At 37.8% G+C, this 18,543-nt stretch overlaps 1 protein-coding gene and 1 long non-coding RNA gene across 4 annotated transcripts in view; one reads left to right on the top strand and one right to left on the bottom strand.

The window, feature by feature from the left end:
* LOC136341985 (uncharacterized) overlaps positions 1-18,543 on the top strand; it is a 185,995-nt gene that overhangs the window by 140,278 nt on the left and 27,174 nt on the right. The gene's annotated exons all lie outside the window — the stretch shown is intronic.
* LOC136341993 (uncharacterized) overlaps positions 1-18,543 on the bottom strand; it is a 64,246-nt gene that overhangs the window by 43,206 nt on the left and 2,497 nt on the right. The window contains exon 3 of one of the 3 annotated variants that reach the window (XR_010732586.1): positions 8,432-8,550. The exons of the other annotated variants lie outside the window; for them this stretch is intronic. This is a non-coding gene — a long non-coding RNA (uncharacterized lncRNA). Of the gene's footprint in view, positions 1-8,431; positions 8,551-18,543 lie in introns of those variants that run through there. 3 annotated transcript variants of the gene reach the window in all.

Raw genomic sequence — 18,543 nt, 5'->3', positions numbered from 1 at the left:
CAAGATGGTCCCGACAATAGGCGAGTAGTTTAGAATTGCTGCTTTTTTACAAAATCAGTTCGGGCACGATTAACTTCCGATAAAGACGCTGGAGAAGAGATCATCGCAAGGATGCAAGCGCTGGTAGATACACCGAATTACTTGGCGGAAGAAGTGGAAACAGGAAAATGGGCGCGTAAGAAAGTTATTTTCAGACGGATTACTTCAAACGCGATAAAGGATTTCCCTCAATTAACAGAAGCTCAATTAATATTACTTTTCACAGGTACTTATCAATTGGACCGAGCTAAATCGTATTTAGCAGAGATAACGAACGAGGATGGTTCCCTGAATGTTGACTACTTGAAAGAGAATGCAAATATTTTGAGAGTACCATCTCGTTCTAGGCATTGTAATCGGAAAACCTGCACCTCTTTCATCGATCATACACTAAAACGAAATGATGTATCAGGTACATGCCGCTGTTGCTGTGATTGCGCGAATGGATGTCGGTTGTTGTTCTCATGTGGCTGCAATTATTTATTATTTATCACATGCCCGTCACTTAGCCCGAATTATTAACCCGGCCGAGATTTTGACCAACATGTTTAAGACCACTGGTTTCGTAGGTGTCCAAGAAGACAGTGATACGGATGAAGAAGCTGACGTCACCACCCTCCCTGAATAATAACCAGTGTTCTCAAAAACAATGAATTTCTTCCCTTCTTTCTGGGTACACAATTGTGCTTACTTGCCCATCACTTCAGAGGGCAGGTCTAAGGGCTCTATGCCATATATATTGTATGGCGACGTCACCTGGTGTTGGTGCTGTTTTCTGCCCCGTTGGTAATTTGAATTACATGAATTTAGACATAAGTTATTGATACTTATATATCTATACTTTGAATCGTTATATCCCAAATACTGAATTTGGTACAAATCTGATTCAACGTGGGTAGATACTTCGAGAGGCCCTCTACACAGTGTGCAAAAACGGTTAGTGTACCAAAGTGCAAACTCCTCTAAAATCACCTAAGTTTTTTTTTTGAGATTTCGGCCCTTTGGCATCAACCGATAAATCTGCAAGTAAATGAAAATAAGAAGGTGCTTACTGAAGAACGCACCATTTTGGCCCACGCTGTACGGTGAACAGTTCCCGAGATGTAGCGTTTTAGTTTTCACCCTCAACCCCGTCCTACTCTTGAATGGTGAGACTTAGGAAGTTGAAATTTTATGTGGTAAGTCCTTTGAGTGATAGGGACAATTGGTAAAAATTCCAAATCGATCGCCCGTGGGGGCCCAATTGACCCTTTAACCTTAGACGGCCTTTCTTTGATTCTATTTAATTTAGAGATGTATGGTTTCTTCCGAGCTACTCGTCTATTATAATTATTTTTCCTAAGTACCCTGCGAACTGTTTCTGTGGATACAGATTGTCCAATCCTTGAGCTCGCCTCCGCAGTCACTTTGGAAACGCTCTGTGTGGGAGCCTGTTTAATTTGCCGCACAATAAAACGTTCATCATTAGCACTAAGAATTTTTTTCTTCCTCTCCCGGTATTATTCTTGAATGTCCCTTCGTATCGAAATTTATTTATTTTTTTCTGAATGGTAAAATGCATTCTGCCTACAATCCTACCGATTTCTCGTATGCTCTTTCCTTGTGAAAAAAGTTTAACAATTATTTTCTTTTCGAATTTACTAGTTGCACATCGCTGAATTTTCATCTTGCAAATTCTTATTCGGCTCCTGGCAACTGTGTCGAAATTGAATTCCCATGGGGTAGTGATAAATTCAAATTGTTTATCACCAATATTCCTAAAAATTTTTTGCCGCCCTTTAATTTTTTGTTGTTCGGTTATGCGCGCTCAAATTTGTGTGAGAATATTCAACAATGTTTAAATTATCTTGCCCTATTGACTCCAATATATTATTTTAATTTTTTTCTTTAATTGAAATATTGATATTTTGAATGAAATAATATTTGCTTTAAATTATTTCGGGAAAATATTTATTATGAACAAAAGAAGAAGAAACAATTTATAGCGAACGATCGTGCACGCTCAGTTTTCTGATTAACTGTATGCCCAAGAGTGCAGTGCTCAAGGGCTTCCATTTGGTGAAGACCCAGATACTAGTAGTTCAGGGTTATTCTTGGAAAGAACGCAACCTTTATGCATGCTAATGCACGGCTCCACACTGCTCGCACGGTAACCGTTTTTATTGACGAGGTCCAAATCACGCTATTTGTCTGGCCTGCTCGAAGTCCGGATTTGAATCTGATAGAGCATATTTGGGATGAGATAAACGGACGTTTACGGAGAAACATGCCGACTCCTAGAAATTCCAGAGAAGCTCGCGAAATGTTGGTGCAGGAATGTGACAATCTGCCGCAGAATTTGATCCAAAACCTGATTCGCAGCATGCTTCGTCGCCTACACGCAGTTATTACTGTTAGAAAACTCGTTGCTTAAGTCCGCAAAAACCTTCACGTTTGGGATAAATGCACATTTTTTTTTATTTCATTATTTTTAATACATTTTGCCGCAAGAACAAAAATTCCTTTTAATTCGAGCAATTACGACGAAATCACCGCATAAACTAAGTAAATTGTGTTAGAGGCGAAAAAAATTTGAATAAAATATGAGCAATTAAATTAAAAGCAATTTACGAGGTGACCCTAATTTTGTGCTCGGGAGTGTATGTTTCTAAGCTTAATTAAATGAAATTAGATTTTTTTTTACGAAACGGATCCCGTTTATATTTGATGCACCCTCGTATTGCGCCCTTAACTGAGTGACGACCCTCTGCTTGCGTCTCGCCTCAAACGTCGGCCGCGGGCGTAATCTTCCTCTTTCAGCCCTCTACACGTAAATAATTATTTCAGATTCCCCGGAAAGCCTTTTCGACCCTCGAAAGTGGAGGAACGACTGCTCAAGGTATTTATGGCCGTCAGAACTACTGTTCTCGGTAGGTACGTGCATTCTACCTTCAGTTTTTCTGACCAAACCTAATCTCGCCGATACATTGCTCCTTTCGTGCGCGTGTAAAACCCAATTCGAGTTATCTAAATTAAAACCATAACTCAAACAGGACCGTGAAAACAACACGGTTTTAAACCAAAAAATCCCGTGGTTAACACGGACCCGAAACCAATCTGGCTGATAACGGGCGTGCATTATCAACAAGAGAATCATATTAAAAGCGCCTTTAAATGAGCCGTTTTGGTCTAAATTTATTCTTGGCGAACAATGCGGCTACGAAAATGGATCCAAAGCCGGTGTTTGTCGACGTTTTATCGAGAATAAATGACTTTCTGCTGTTGAATTGATCTCTTAATGAGAACATATCGGTCTATTATATCTCTTCAATGGGCTTCGAGGCGCGGATAATCGATCGTGTGAGAATAACCCACCAGGCAGATGCCTCATTGGAAAGGTAACAAAATGTAAATATTTCGGCAGGATGGCGCAATTGAAGCCCTCGGCAAATATTGTTATAAGATTGGCATTTTATAAATAATAATCTATCCTTTTGCTCGGCGAAAGGTCTGGGCCTAAAATAACAGCCCCCGACGCCCTTCAGGTGAAATAACAGAAGCGAATGTGGTATTGGATACGCCTATGTTGCCGAAAAGGAGTACTCAGCCCGACAGTCTAGTCTTAAGACCTCGATTTAATACACCTACATCCATCGGAAGAGTGGAATTGTATGTTCCTCGTCTGTGCGAACCTCATCAGACTTTGATTGAAAACGAGGTTCGAGGGCAAATTATCTGCGTGCTAACCATCCCTTGTCGTTCCGTTCTACCTTATCCAGTGATATCGATACATGACATAAAGCCGGCATTAGATACGATCTTGAACACGTACGGTGTTCGAAATGGCACTCGAGACGCTCGTTCGAGACAGGGGTAGTGCGAACCCAACACACGAAGACCCTTGGAGTCTCGCTGGAAAGATCGCGAATTTTTCGGTAAGTAAACCGCAAAACACTTAAACCGTAATAAATCGAGACGACGACGTTCTGGTCGACATGTTCCATCATAAAACAGCTGAAAAAAGTGGATGATTTATCGACAAAAAGGGAGATCCGCCGAAGTCGAATCCGGAAGACCGAGCGGGATTTGATGCCGAATGAAAGTCAGCTTTATGGGGACGCAGATTACCAGTAAAAAGTCAGTCTTGATCGGAAATGAGGGTTTTATAATGTCTAGACGGCCTTCGGGATAATTTAGTTTCAGCTGTAACTGCTGTTATTAAAAAGTGCCCTTATTATCGTAGGGCCGGTTTAACGAACGTTCCTTAAATCGCTGAAGAAGGGCTGGCGAATGCGAAGCGCTCGTAAGACAATCGCACGCGAGTGTATTGATCCCGAACTTCAGACATCTGCGAACTTTCGGATCTTCGGGATTCAGCAAATTTTATTGCGATAAAGTGTCCGGCGAGTCAAAAATTGTACAAAATTGCCCTCCAGGGGAAAGTTGGGACTGTTTTGGTAAATTGGAAAACTGCTAAAGGGCGTTATCATAAGAACGCAAGATTTGAATTGCGCGTCATTTTGGCTGTAATCTTTCAATAAGCGAGTGCGCGTGCCAGGTCGAAAGGAGACAAATACCAGTTAGTGAAAATGGGGGGGGGGGGGGAATATACCATATGGTACAGCAAGTCCTCCTTATTCTTAAACCTCACTATCAAAATGGAGAAAGTCTGGTTGATACAATTCGTAAAGGGCGTCCAACTTTACGTAGGAATGATCAACTTTAAAAAGAGTCATCGATAAATTTGAAATTACTGGATGAGTTATTGGGGTGAGAGGCACGAAACGACATAGTGGCGGCCGTCCAAAGCACAATATCACAGCAGTTCGTCGGAGTGTGAGTGAGAATCCACGAACCTCGATTGGCGGACGTCCACAAGAATTGAAGATATCAACAGCCGCCCTTCGTGCCATTCTCACGAAAAATTTACATCACCGTTCTTGACAGATTCCAAGTGATTGAACAACTTTTGCTTATAGATTATGCACAGCGAAGGGAGTTTAACTATTGGATCACTGAACTGCATTGATTCTCCCGTCATGATAACAGGAATTGGCCTCCGCGATCACGCGACCTAACACCTCTTGACTTTTCCCTTTGGGGTTTTTTGAAAGCAGATAATTATGCTAACAAACCTAAGGCCAAGGAAGCATTAAAGGTCGGAATTGAACGGTATATCAAACAGATACCGCCACGTTAAACCACATATAACGCCACACAAAACAGTTGCTCAAAATTTCGTCAGAAGAGTACATTTATGCCACCAAAGCCGCAGAGGTCATTTATCGGATGTGTTATTTCATACTTAATTGTCAAATATCTACATTAATGGCCAAAAGTAGATAGACGAACAGAATTTTTCGATATAATCATGGCGAATGTTTGTTATTTGTTGCAGAACACGTTATAAGGAATAATAAATAAATGTTGATAAAGTAACTTTTTTGTCAATAAAAAAATAAATTTTGGGAATTCATCTGGTCAAAAATAGATAGAAAATTTAAAAATGAATGAAAGTAAAAACATAACGATTTCCTTCAAATAATTTCAAACATCAATTGGGTCCTTTCCTAAGGCACTACATGGTAAAATATCCATTTATCGTCAATGACTGCTTGAAATCGACGCGACATTGATTGAATCAATTTGCTTAATATTGCTGGATGAATATTTTGTCACTTTTCTTATATCGCATTAAACAGTTCATCGCAATTTCAATAACTTTTATTTCTCAATCCTTGATCAACAATTTGTCACAAATTTTCTATGGGATTCAGATCGGGCGAGTGGGAAGGCCACGTCAAAATCGGCACTTTTTCTTCTTCAAAAAATTGTTTAACCAACTTAGAGGAATGTTTGGGCTCGTTATTGTATTGAAAATGTAATCTTAAAGGTAAACTGTCTTGCACATAAGAGAACATAACATCCTGAATTGCATCCCTGTGCGTAAATCTGTCCATGATTCCGTTTATTCAATGTGGTGGGCCAATACCAAAACCGCTGAAATATCCCCATATCATTACCAATCCTCCCCTCCATGCTTAACCACGAGTCTGGTGTATTTAGGGCTTAATCGCTGACCAGTGGGACGTCTAATGTATTGAATGTCATCGGAATTAAACAAACTGAACTTGGATCCATCGCTCCAGCAAACTTGTTCCAAATCCCGTTTGACTCAATGAGTAGGTTGTGTAGCAAATTTCATTCGGACCTTCCGACTTTCCTTACTGAGAAGTGTTTTTTTTGTTGGCCTACATGAAAATAACTTCTCTTCGACTAATGTTCGTTTTATAGTCCTTGAAGACATAGAAGCTCCAAAAACTTCCAGCTCAGATCGAGTTTTCTATGAAGACATGAACGGATTTTTCGAACTAATAATCTTTATATTTCGCACGTCTCTTTGGTTTAACTTCCTTGATTGTCGAGTTTTTAGTTTCGGGTTAATTGATCCAGTTCTTTGAATTCTTTTTATTTTAGCCCAAATAGTGCTTTTGTTAACATCGAACCTCCGAGCAATTTGCACCTACTGTTCACCCTCACTAGAAGCTTTAACAATTCGCTCTTTTAAATCAGTGAACTCTTTTACACCACGACGTATGTTGTATACAATAAACCAGATACGAATTGTGCTAAAATTTTTCGGATATCTTAAGAATTTTAAGTAAATTTAACTGTTTTTACTACGTCTATCACTATCGGCCAGCTGAATTACAAATGTTTAAATGTTTATTATCAACAAAGTAACTTTGTCAATATTTGTTTATTAGTTTTTATGACGTATTTTGCGACAAATAACAAACGTTCATAGGCAACACATCAATTATCATATGCATGATTAAATTAAAAAATTCTCTTTGTCTATCTACTTTTGGCCACTGATGTGTGTTCTAAACCAAGAGATTTCAGTAATTCGCTAGAGAATGGTGTTTTATGTAAAATCGAATCTTGCGTTCCTATTGTAACGCCCTTTATATCTCAAAGTGTAGTTTTTATTTTTGTGAATTGGCAGCACCACACGATTAAGAACAACTTCTATTTTTCATTTTCCACTTGAAATGGCGCGATCGCATGTCGTTTCCAAATTCCAGTTTTTAATATTCTAATGTAATTTTTCGTATTTTTTTTTTTAAGCAGCTAGTAAATATATAATGGTAAGCTTTCAACGCTTATATTTATAATTTACATTTATTATACATCTAAAATTTACTGCAGTGACACACATACCGGCTTTTATAATTTTGGTTGTTGCATTATTTTTTTAAATTTTGATTTTGTGCTATTTAATAAGTTAATAAGACCGCTGGTAATTGGGTAAAATGGACCGGTCCAACTTAACTGATGCAAATGATTTTCTTTACACATGACGGGAGATAAGTGGAAACCTGAATATTTGCAAAATGGAATACATGATTATGATAATGAAGGTACTAGTCTGAATGAACGAGCAAGGTTGCACGATATTCCTAAAGCTGCCTTGAAGAGACACTTGGATAAGAGCGATACAAGCGAAAATGCGGATATAAATTAAGGAAGGCCGACCGTTTTCAAAGAAAAATTTCAAAGTATTATAATTGAGCACATATTGAAGCTGGAACAACATATGTTCGGCTTAGCAATTACAGATGTTCGCAGATTAGCTTACCAAATTACAGAGAAGAATTCTATTCCTCACAATTTTAATCGCAGAAAAGAAATGGCCTGCAAAGCTTGGTATTACGATTTCATGAGACGACATAAAGATAAAATCAGCCCCAGAACCACAGGAAAAAAACTTATGGAAAATGGAGGAAACTGATCGATTTTTAAAATGGAAAATGGGGGGGGGGGATAAGGAAAAGATTCGTGTAAAGAAACGTAGGAATATGATGCCGGAAACTACGATTAAGAAAAAGATGTCTTAGTTCTAGATGATTCAGACAGCTGCATGTCAGATGTGTACGTTGCCATGATTAGAAGCATGAAGCTTGCACCAGCAATCCCAACATATACGATAAATGTTTTTCATAATTTTACGACTTATATTTCTTACCGCTAATACCCAGCTACCTACCAATATTGTTCCAAAATAGGAAAAAAAAAAACATTTATTTTTTATTTTCTGTCTAAATTTGATTTAGCCACCGCGTGATCCAATTAATACGACTGGTCGACTAATTTAGAGCAAACTTTTGATTTGAAATTTTGTTCATTATCGAAAAATATATAATAATTGTGTTGATTTATCTTTAATTAATATAATAATTCATAACTGTCGTTTTATTTGATGTGGTAGATAATTTGGTAGTTCTGAATTATTTCGGAAAAAATATTAGATTTAATAAAAGTGGCTCAATATAACCGATTTTCCCCTGCGAAGCGTTCGCACCACGAACTTCTCTCCCGAATATAATTCATGCATCGAAAATTCTACATACCTCTAGACCTCTAGTCTCTAGACCAATAACCATTCATATAGTCAGGATCAGAAAAAAGCCCTCGTACACTGTGTGCCCTGCGTTCATCCGTGCTTTAAACATATTCATGCATATTGCCCTAAAATAATTGAAAATTTTCAATTCGGTTGTTATAATACATATGATTATTACGTTATAAAAAATAACGATAAAAAAATATCCATGAAAGTTGTTTAAAATAGATTATTCAGTTACGTGGATACTAAAAATGAGTGTTTACGCAATGCAATCAGTGTGTGATGCTCTGCAAATGCAGAGTGTTCGGAAATAACGTTTATATATTTGGTGGTTATTCTAGATATTATAATAATAATAGAAGTTCTTATAAACACACCCTAAAAATTGTTTTGCAAAAAGGCAAGAACCCTGTGAAGGGGGAACTGTGACGACGGTTTTTTCGCAATATTTTCGAAACGGGGAATATCGTATATTTTATATTTAATATCTATATTTATATTTGAGAAATTATGAATATATTTGATGTAACAGGTCTATGTCTAAATTCAACAGTTTAGGAAAAAATACATAAAAAGTAGAAATAACGATAGAACTACTAATACTGAAAAAAGCAACAATATAAACTATTGTAATTTAATGCATGAAATGTCCGAACTGTGCCCCGTTGACCTAACCCTAACCTGAACTAACCTGACAGCGGGCAAGCCGCAATCGAAATTTCTCGAGAACTTCTTTATCATTTGAGGAGGTATTTATTGAGCTTCTTGGGCAATTTCACTTTCTAACTCTTCAATATTGTTGGGTTTATTTAAATACAGCTTATGATTCGGATAACCGCATAAAAAACCAATATGGGTGAGGTCAGGCTATCTGGCAGGCCACTCTAATAGCTATATTGCCGAAATATTGCAATAACTGGTGAATTTAGACATGGGTGTATCGCATGAAATATGTTGAGATTTTTTCAAAGAACTCAAAAGCCTTATAACATACATGGGTTTCCACAAGAAAAAATGAAAAAAATACTACGTGGGTAGCCCTTTATGCAAGTCTGTTAGGTGAAAGCATGCACAACAATAAATAATATTTGACGTGTTCCATTTTCGTGAAAAATATTTCCTTCAATTTTTAAGGAATTTATTCGGAAATTTTGGTCCTCTATGTGTTTGTACGTATAATATTATAGTGTTAATTGAGTGAAACGCGACATTCTACTGGCAGCATGATCCAGCTGCACCAAGGTAGGCCTGAGGCTCATGGACCCCTCTCTGGCAGTGGGAAAATCCTAGTTAGCTTCAGAGAATCGATATTTGAAAGCGTAGCAATCATTCATGAGGGCCTAAAACGCCCAAACGAGAGACGTGACATAAATATAAATATGACGGTAATTGGAGAGCATTGTGGATTGTAAGACCCCAAAGTGAAAGCTTCTTTCCGGGCATGACAAATGTCTGACATCCCAGTCAGCTGGAAATGTGATTTTTCGGACATCGGACGCTTGAGATTCCAGCTTAACGAGAATACATCAGTGCAGGACAGCACCATCATGCCGTGGGATATAACCAATGTAAACAGCGGTATATTATTGGTATTTCAAGGAAGACAAATAGTTTTCATCTATCATGTTTTTCTTCCGCGATGCAGCATATTTTTCGATGAAAAGCATACTTTGATTGGCATATGCATCAATTTTTAAACTCTCGCAATATAAACGGTAAGTAAAGAATCTAACTGGAAAAGCCCTCCCCAGGCGAATTCCTAAATATCCAGCATCCAGCAAACATCATTTACTATTCCAGATCGTTTGCCTTTAGGAATAAGCCGAAGGCCCCTCCATCGATAGGATTAAACGTCAATTGTAACAAACAGTTTTGTGCTTATTGATTAGTTTCGGTGTTCCTGTTTCGTTGCCCGCTCTCGAGCTAAATATGTCGGAGAAAATGGAAAAAATAATCCCGTTACTTTTATAGTTTTCCCGGAGGAACCGGAATGGAATTCTAAAATCAAATTTACTTAGCATTCGATTTTAGCTTTCTTGGGAGTGGTGCGGATGCGGCTTAAAGTCGGTTTTACCAACAATCGAAGCAGCCGAGGGATTATTTTATAAGCTCCCTATCCAGGGGTGGGAAGACGCGAATAATGCAAAACTAAGTTGAGTATTTGTAATAAATTATATTACCGCAACTTTTAAGCCATCCCCAAATTCTTCGGAGCAAACTTTCGCCTGCAAACAAGGAATTATCGGATCCAATATATTTAGAATTAAATTACTGAACTTGTTAAGCTCGCGATATTTTAGAGTTTTGACTCAAATTGCCCCTCGGTACTATAAATTCTCCTTCGAATCCTTACCCCGAAGTTTCCAACTATGTCCTGTTTTGTCTCGAGTCTTAAGCCCGGATTACACGAATACCTGGTCACGTTACTCGAAGAAAAAAAGACACCTTGCCGGGCCTCGGGCACTCTTCCGTAAATAAGTGCCTGATTAACATACAAGCAGTCCCTTGTAGTAACATGGTGGCCAGGTCCATTTATTTAAAATTAGTTCCGACGAATGAACTCGGCACGTCTAAATTTAAACGTACTGTATGTCGCTCAAGCTCCTCCCCCCGGGGGGGCCCGAAACCAACACAAAAACCAATGGGAACTGCCGGCCTGGTGGTACTTCCGACGATTAGCGAGCGTAATTAACGCAGGCCCGTATGAAGAAGGCGCCATTAAATTCCCACGTCAAAAGCTAAAGGTTAATCCGGGTTTAATTAATTTTTGAAAACGCACTTTCGAAATTTAAATCGCGCGGCGTCTCTAAGGGGTTTAAGGAAGATTGCCCTCGCCTAAGAGGCATCAAAAATTAGGGTAATTGATGCAAATGCCGAAGAGGACCGTGAAATCCTGATTAATTCAAAACCGAAGAAGACGGTTCTTAGTGCTCATGTTTAAGCTTGTTTGTGTTCGGTAGTTTGGTATCTTAATTAAGATTTTTTTGGTTCTGAATGAGACTTATTAGCATATACGACAATAATGAAACACGTCTGGAGCATGACATGGCTCCTGAGAACAGGCAGAAGGGGCAATACCACGAAGGCTACCGTAGAGAAAGAATATGTTGTTTGTGATGGCTCAGGCAGCTCCCCACTCAAAAATTCGCATCATATCGTGGGAAGGGATTAGGCCTATGGAACGCTGCATTTGCCTATCAAAAGAAAAATTGAAACAACCACTCAGTAGGGTGACAACCCCACTCGCATTGAACTATAGTGGTTTTTCGACGAGTTCGTGGAAGAAGCAGGATATCCCTATCACGAAGGAAGATGCCCTGTTTTTCAAATTAGTCACGAAAAATTTGGGAAATCCACAAGTTGTTGAAAAATTTGCTGGTCCACAGCATTCCTTCGAGCTCTACAGCCACACGAGTACTAAGCCTCTTCAGTCCGATTTTTGGACGCTTCCTTCCAGTTTGCTGGGACATTTCCCATGATAAATCTTGAAGGACGCATCTCTCAGTGAATCACGCACCGCTGGAGAAGATTTACTTTGATATGGAAATTAAAGGTTTCCAAATAGCTTTAACTGTCTAAATGTTGAAGAAATTACTCATCATACAAAAAATGGGTCAGAGATAAACATGCTTTGCGATTACAGTGGTTCAAAATGTTGCTGAACGGCGAAAATCGAACCCACATTAACTCACCCATCTCTGGGTCGCATTGAGCTTTGGCAGTCCGTGGTGCCGGGTGTCCATATGTGGGACAATACCGGGTGTCCCAGGGACATGATGATCTTTTCGGTTGTTCGTTAAAGCTAAAACGCTTCAGCTTTGAGAGGGGGGGAAACGTCATTTGGTTAAAAAATTGTTTTCGATATGTCACCCTTCTACCACTGAAGACCACTCCATTGAAATTTTCAATTTATAAGGCGGGTTATGTTTTACCTCATTTGAGGGGTAATTTTATTCTCTATGTGGTCAAGCTTTCATTTTTTTACGTGGGTGTTGTAGAAATTAATCAATAACTATATTACGTGACTTTAACCATTTATGTTAGTGTAATAAATGCTGGAAGGGTACAGTTACAGTCAAAACGTCTCTACGTCTCAAATTTATTAATACCAATGACATTTCTAACATTCCATTTAAAATTAATAAACCTTCATTTTTCTGGAGGGGCAGTTTATTGATGGTTTTCTCTGCACTTAGTAGCTTTAAAATTTCATCCTTACGTCAAAACTAGTACAGTAATTAAACGAGGATAATTTCGTCCGTCGATTAGAATTCTCTACATCCTTCAGTAATGGTACATTTAAACAGACATTTGTTGTGTAACACAACGTACTCTTATGAAGGTCCGTTCTATTTAAATGCCAAAATTAACTGTCGTTACTGGAGCAACGCCAATCCTCATTTATTCCGAGAGACCTATACTCAACAGCCTCAAAAATTGAACGTTTGAGTAGGGATTTTGGGCGCTAACACTGTTGGATCATTTTTCATTCGTGAAAACTACAATGGAGAAAACTATCTACAACTTGGACAAGACGCCTGTATCTCCCGGTATAACTGAAATACTTGAACAATATCCCTACCTCTTAGAACAAGAATTACTTTTTCACCAGGATGGAGTGTCTCCACCATACACTGTTGCCGTCGGACCACTTCGATACAAAGAATTTCCCAGAAGTTGGATTGGAAGAAAAGGTCCAGTGGAGTGGCCCGAGAGATTACCTGACCTTAATCCGTTGGATTTTTTCTTATGAGGATATTTTAAGGTAAAAATCTATAACACACAATCTGATTCTGTCGAGGAGTTACGTACCCTAATCGTCGAAGAATGAAGGTCAATAACACCAGAAATGTTAGATAATGTGCGTCGTTTTGAGGAGGCCACCTTTAACCTTTTTTATAGTTAAATAAATAAAATATCAGTAAAAATGGTTATAATCAAGTTACTTAGTATTCCTTTAATTTCTACAAGATCGCGAACAAAAACAAAAAATAAAATGTTGATCATCCAGAGAATAAAACGATCTTTTACACGAGATCTAACATGACCTGTTTTCTAATTTGAAAATTTCAAACTGGAAGTTTTCACGTATACGGCGACATTCCGAAAACAACTTTTCCACCAAATAATGTCCCCCTCCCTATCAAAATCTACGTGTTTTAGCGTTTTTTTTTTTAACAAACAACAAAACAGATGTTCAAAGTGGACACTTTTCCCTGGGACACCCTGTAGTGGACCACAGGACGGTTTATCAGGCGTCTAGACATTTTTTATTGCCTTTTTGTGTGACTTATGGCGATAACTAATTTATTCAATATTTAAATGAAGTGTAGGAAGAAGAACTAGGGCAATTAAAGCTTTCATCAAGTAAAACTCTGCATGTTTGGATGAATAAAAATGGGAAAATTAACAAATTATTTCAGGAATTTTCCCGATAAGGAAAGCAACGAACAAAAACTGGAAATTTTCAATAACCGCGTTCTCACTTTGGATCCTCTTTAAGAGGACCACCCAATTTGCGCCCGCCTACGGCACTTCCAGCAGCTTCTAGACAATCTCCCGGCGCCTAATCCATTGGACAGAGGAAACTAGAATAAATTGAACTAAAAGACCTTGTATAATTCAGGCTGGTTAAAAGCAAAACTACCCGTACAACGAAATTGAACCCCAAATGAAACTTGAAACTATGCAGCCAGAATTAAACAGATAGTTGTCCAGCCTCTCTGACAATGGTCAATCTCATTCACGAATTGCTGGAATGTTGGAGCGGCATTACAGAGTCCAAATGTCATTACCTTAAATTAAAAAAGTAGAAATGGTGCTCAAATGGCAGATTTTGGACAATGAAAGAGCACTTTGCAACCCTCCAATCTGGGAGCAAATTCTTGAATATGAAGGAACGGGTGCTAATCTGACCCCATGATAATGTTGAGTATTCTGTAAACTGTGTGTGGCTTTAAATCGCCCGTTTTTGAACGGGGGAAATTGCATGAGTAAAGGTAGAATTTTTCTTGACAGATATTAATACAGGGTGATCCAAATTCGAGCCGTATCACTGGAATCTCGAAAACTATAAGAGATATGAGGTCGGGGCAAACTTCCACAATTTAATGTCCAAGAAAATGCCACTTCAAATAAGAAAAAATTTCGGATGCTTCCAAAGATATCCAGATAAATGCAAAATTTTGCTATATATTTTATTTTTACTTCATTTACTTTATTTTACTATTTTACTTTATTTGAATTGAATTTCAAAGCAAATGTCACTTCGCTATTACCACTTTTTTCAATTTTAGTTTTTATATAAAAATTCATTGAAGACATCTATTGCACGAAAAAAATGCAATAAAGTCAAACATATTCTAAAACCGATAGGTGGGAAAGTGATAGATACAGTGCCGGCCAGATATGCAGGAATTTTTCAATTTTCTTTTCTACTTATAATTGTGTATAGCAATCCTTAACAAGTTTTTCTATGAATATGAAGGTTAACCTTAAATTAAATAATGCACAGATAAACAAACAAATAAAAGATTTTATTATAAAAAATAAATAAATTTATATTCTTAGAGATCATACGTGGGCATAAGGGGAAGCTTTAATGAAAAATAGTGAAACATAAATTTATTTTAATATGTGACCGCCAATCCTCTGTTCCTTATCATTTCTTTACATCTTCGGGGCATTGACTCCAACAAAGACTTGATCTTATTTTCGGAATTTTCACACCGACCTTATGATAGAGCAGTAAATAATTGATCCTTATTCGCAAATTTCTTCTGGTGTTTTTGCCTGACTTCGCGTCCCAGCTGTTCCCACATGTTTTCAATAGGGTTCAAGTCCGGACTGTGAGCTGGCCATTTTATAACAAGCACTTGTTCTGCTTTAAGAAACTGTTTGACCACTTTTGCAGTATGTTTTGGGTCGTTATCGCGTCGAAATTTTCAAACTAAAGGTAAGAATTCCTCCGCAAATGGTAAAATTTGATTTCTTAAAATGTCCAGATTTTGATATCGATCTATAATTTCTTCCATTTTTATTAGTGGTCCCACCCCATAGCCAGAGAAGCACTCCCCATACAAGAACGTTTCCACCCCCATGTTTAATAGTATATTTAAATTTGGATCTCTCACTATTAGGGCGTCTTACCTACTTCATACTATTAGAGGCGAACATGTTAAATTTGCTTTCATCCGAGCATTGCCCTTGTTTCCATTGATTGTAAGACCAATTTAAAAGTGCGGTAAAAACCAAACGAGAACGACGATTTCTTTTTAATAAAAGACTTTTTCCCAGGTTTTCTCACATGTAGCTTCCCGTCACTTAGGCGTCTTCTAAGAGACCTCACAGAAATTGAAACATACGGATACTCCTTTTTAATGTCAACAGCAGTTAAAAATGGATTGTTCAAAGAACACCTTTAAATTAATTTATCCGTAGCAGCTGGCGGTGTTCTGGGCCTTCCTGGTTTGGGCTTACTTGCGATTGATCCCCTTTCTTGATACAATTTTATTTGTTTGCAACAACAGTTTTTGTTTAAATTTAATTACCTTGCAACATTGATCTGGTCAATAGACTCGCGATATTTTTTAATGAAATCCTTTATCTGATTTGACCAATTAATATCTCGAGGCAATTTGAAGACACACTACAAAAGTACTGCTAAAATATAAACTTTTTTCGACAAGCAATGCATATTTGATTTATACCAAGAACACCAAGAGATTTCTCCATTTATGTCCACATAAATGAAATGTTTTTTATCAGCATTCCTTCACAAAAATATTCACTGTTTTGGTTTCCTTTTTTTAATTAACTATCAATAATATCTAGACATATTCGTATATTTCAAGTATGGATAATGAATATATTTAAGGAGTGGTTTTTAAAATTCAAAAGTTTCCCAACTTTGGGCGGACTCTGTATATACATTTTTTAAAAGGGTATTTTTATAAAATCTATCACTTTTTTTGTTGTTGTGCGTCATTACTCCTAGAAAAGCAAAAAGTAAAAAAAATAGGTTCATATTTAAAAAAATTTATTTGATTATGTTGGCTCAAAAACGAAACGTTGATTTTCAAATTTCACAACGCCATCTAGTAGGGAAGACAAATTTGTGATGACGATAACGCGAACGATAAAGCGATAATGAAGCGTCATTTGCCTTGAAACATCTCTTCAAATAAAGTCAGAAAAAAATAGAAATCATATAGGAAAATTTCAGTTTTTTCTGGATATTTACGAAAGTATTCAGAAATTTTCCGGGTCCAAAGTAGCATTTACTCAGGTACTAAATTGCATGCATCGTGTGACTATAGGCCGAGATACTATTAGAAATCGTCTACGTGAAGCTAATCTTCATAGTCGAAGACTACTTAGAGTCCGAGTTTTTCCAGAAGCAACCGCGCTGCAAGATTAGAGTGGTGTCAAGAAGAATATCGAAATTGGAATGGAATCGATTGGACTACAGTTTCATTCATTGACGAATCAATATTTGGATTCCACCTCGGTTCTCACTGAATAAAAGTATAAAGATCGTCTGGAAATGTTTAACGTTTACATGTCCAGGAAGTCCAGGTACAATAATGGTATGGGTCGGAATAATAATTGACAGTAGAACCGACCTCGTTTTTCAAAACGATTTCCTAATCATTCGACAGTACATCGATACCATTCTTGACCATACAGTCTGTCCATTTGCTGGCGCTGTTGGCCAAAACTTTCGCCTCATGCATGATAATATTCGTCCATATGATGTCGGCGGTATTGTGACAGACCGGTTGACCAACGAAGAAATTGTCGCGTTGCCATGGCCGGCACAATCGCCAGATCTGAATCCATTTGGGCACGTCTGGGGCGTGCTTCAAAGAAGAGTTTCGCAACGTATGGCCAACGTTCACGGTGCCTTTCGATTTCAGGAGCTATTGTCAGAAGAATGGAAAAACAACTATATCGTTTTGAGTATGGAAAACAGAATTAGGGATGTAATGAACGACCGCGGAGGCCATACTTGGCATTAGACTTCATCTTTTTTGATTGTTGAGACCGTATCATTAAGCTAAAAGAGGGGCGTTTTTAGTCATATTTATAAATTATGAGTAAATCGATATAATTTAGATATTTATGAACGAAAGCTTAGTTTGGTTGCATGTTAAACGCTTTCTAATAGTATAAACGCATAAACTTATGTTCTGATTAATTCCAGAAGAACTTCGATCTATTTATTAAAACATTCTTAAAATTTTCCGACGTGTGTATGAATCGATGAATGAATTAAAGTGAAGTCGGTAATCAGTCTGGGAGGCGTACCATTCCTAAGCCGGACCAGCTATCAGAAGCTGCCAATATCAATACATCTTGTCATTCATAACGATACAGTTACCTGTTACCCACTCCCTAGCTTGTACAAGATAATGGCGGTCACTAATTAAATTTCCTCGGGATTTAATTAAAAATATCTTATCGATTTTCGGGCTAACGAGGCCCGTGTTGTCGCCACCGTATTCTCGAGACAAGTGTTTATGGAAGGAATAAAAGTAGTTGTTCTACGATGGCAGTTTTCGATGTAAAAGCTCAACAATGGCATTGCAAAAAGGGCCTCGTCGTTTTTTCTTTGCTTCTCGCTCCAAGTTTAGACAAGTTGCAAGGATAATAAACAAAGGGCAAAGTTAGCGGCGCAAAGGGTGCTTCATTAAAATTAAAACATGTTCCCTAATCGTCTTAGTTCCGCTTTTGTGGGAAAGGCGGAAATAAAGCTGTCCCCCAAGGTACTTGCGTTTAAACAAAAACAAATTATTAGGATGGGAAAACCTCATTAGCGAGCGTGCTGCTTGACAATAAAATTTTGCAATTATGTCGAGAGCCGCATCAATCCCTTTTTCATCAGATTATAGATTTATTAAGTCACATTTTTGATTTTCAATTATATGTGTGTCAACAGCCTGAAGAAATACAGAAAAAGAACATTAGCTCCCGCCTTCTTATTATGCAAACAGAAGCGGCTATTTTTCTTCCCAAGAGAGAGGAATCCAGGATAAGTGCAACGTCAATAATAATTTTCCATTTTCCACTGTCAATAAGGCCACATTGCTTAATGGATTAAGTTCAAAAACGCG

Source organism: Euwallacea fornicatus, chromosome 11 (assembly GCF_040115645.1).
Source record: "Euwallacea fornicatus isolate EFF26 chromosome 11, ASM4011564v1, whole genome shotgun sequence".
Lineage (NCBI taxonomy): Eukaryota > Metazoa > Arthropoda > Insecta > Coleoptera > Curculionidae > Euwallacea > Euwallacea fornicatus.
Note: the sequence above shows the minus strand (reverse complement) of the source record. Positions and strands in the feature narration are given on the sequence as shown.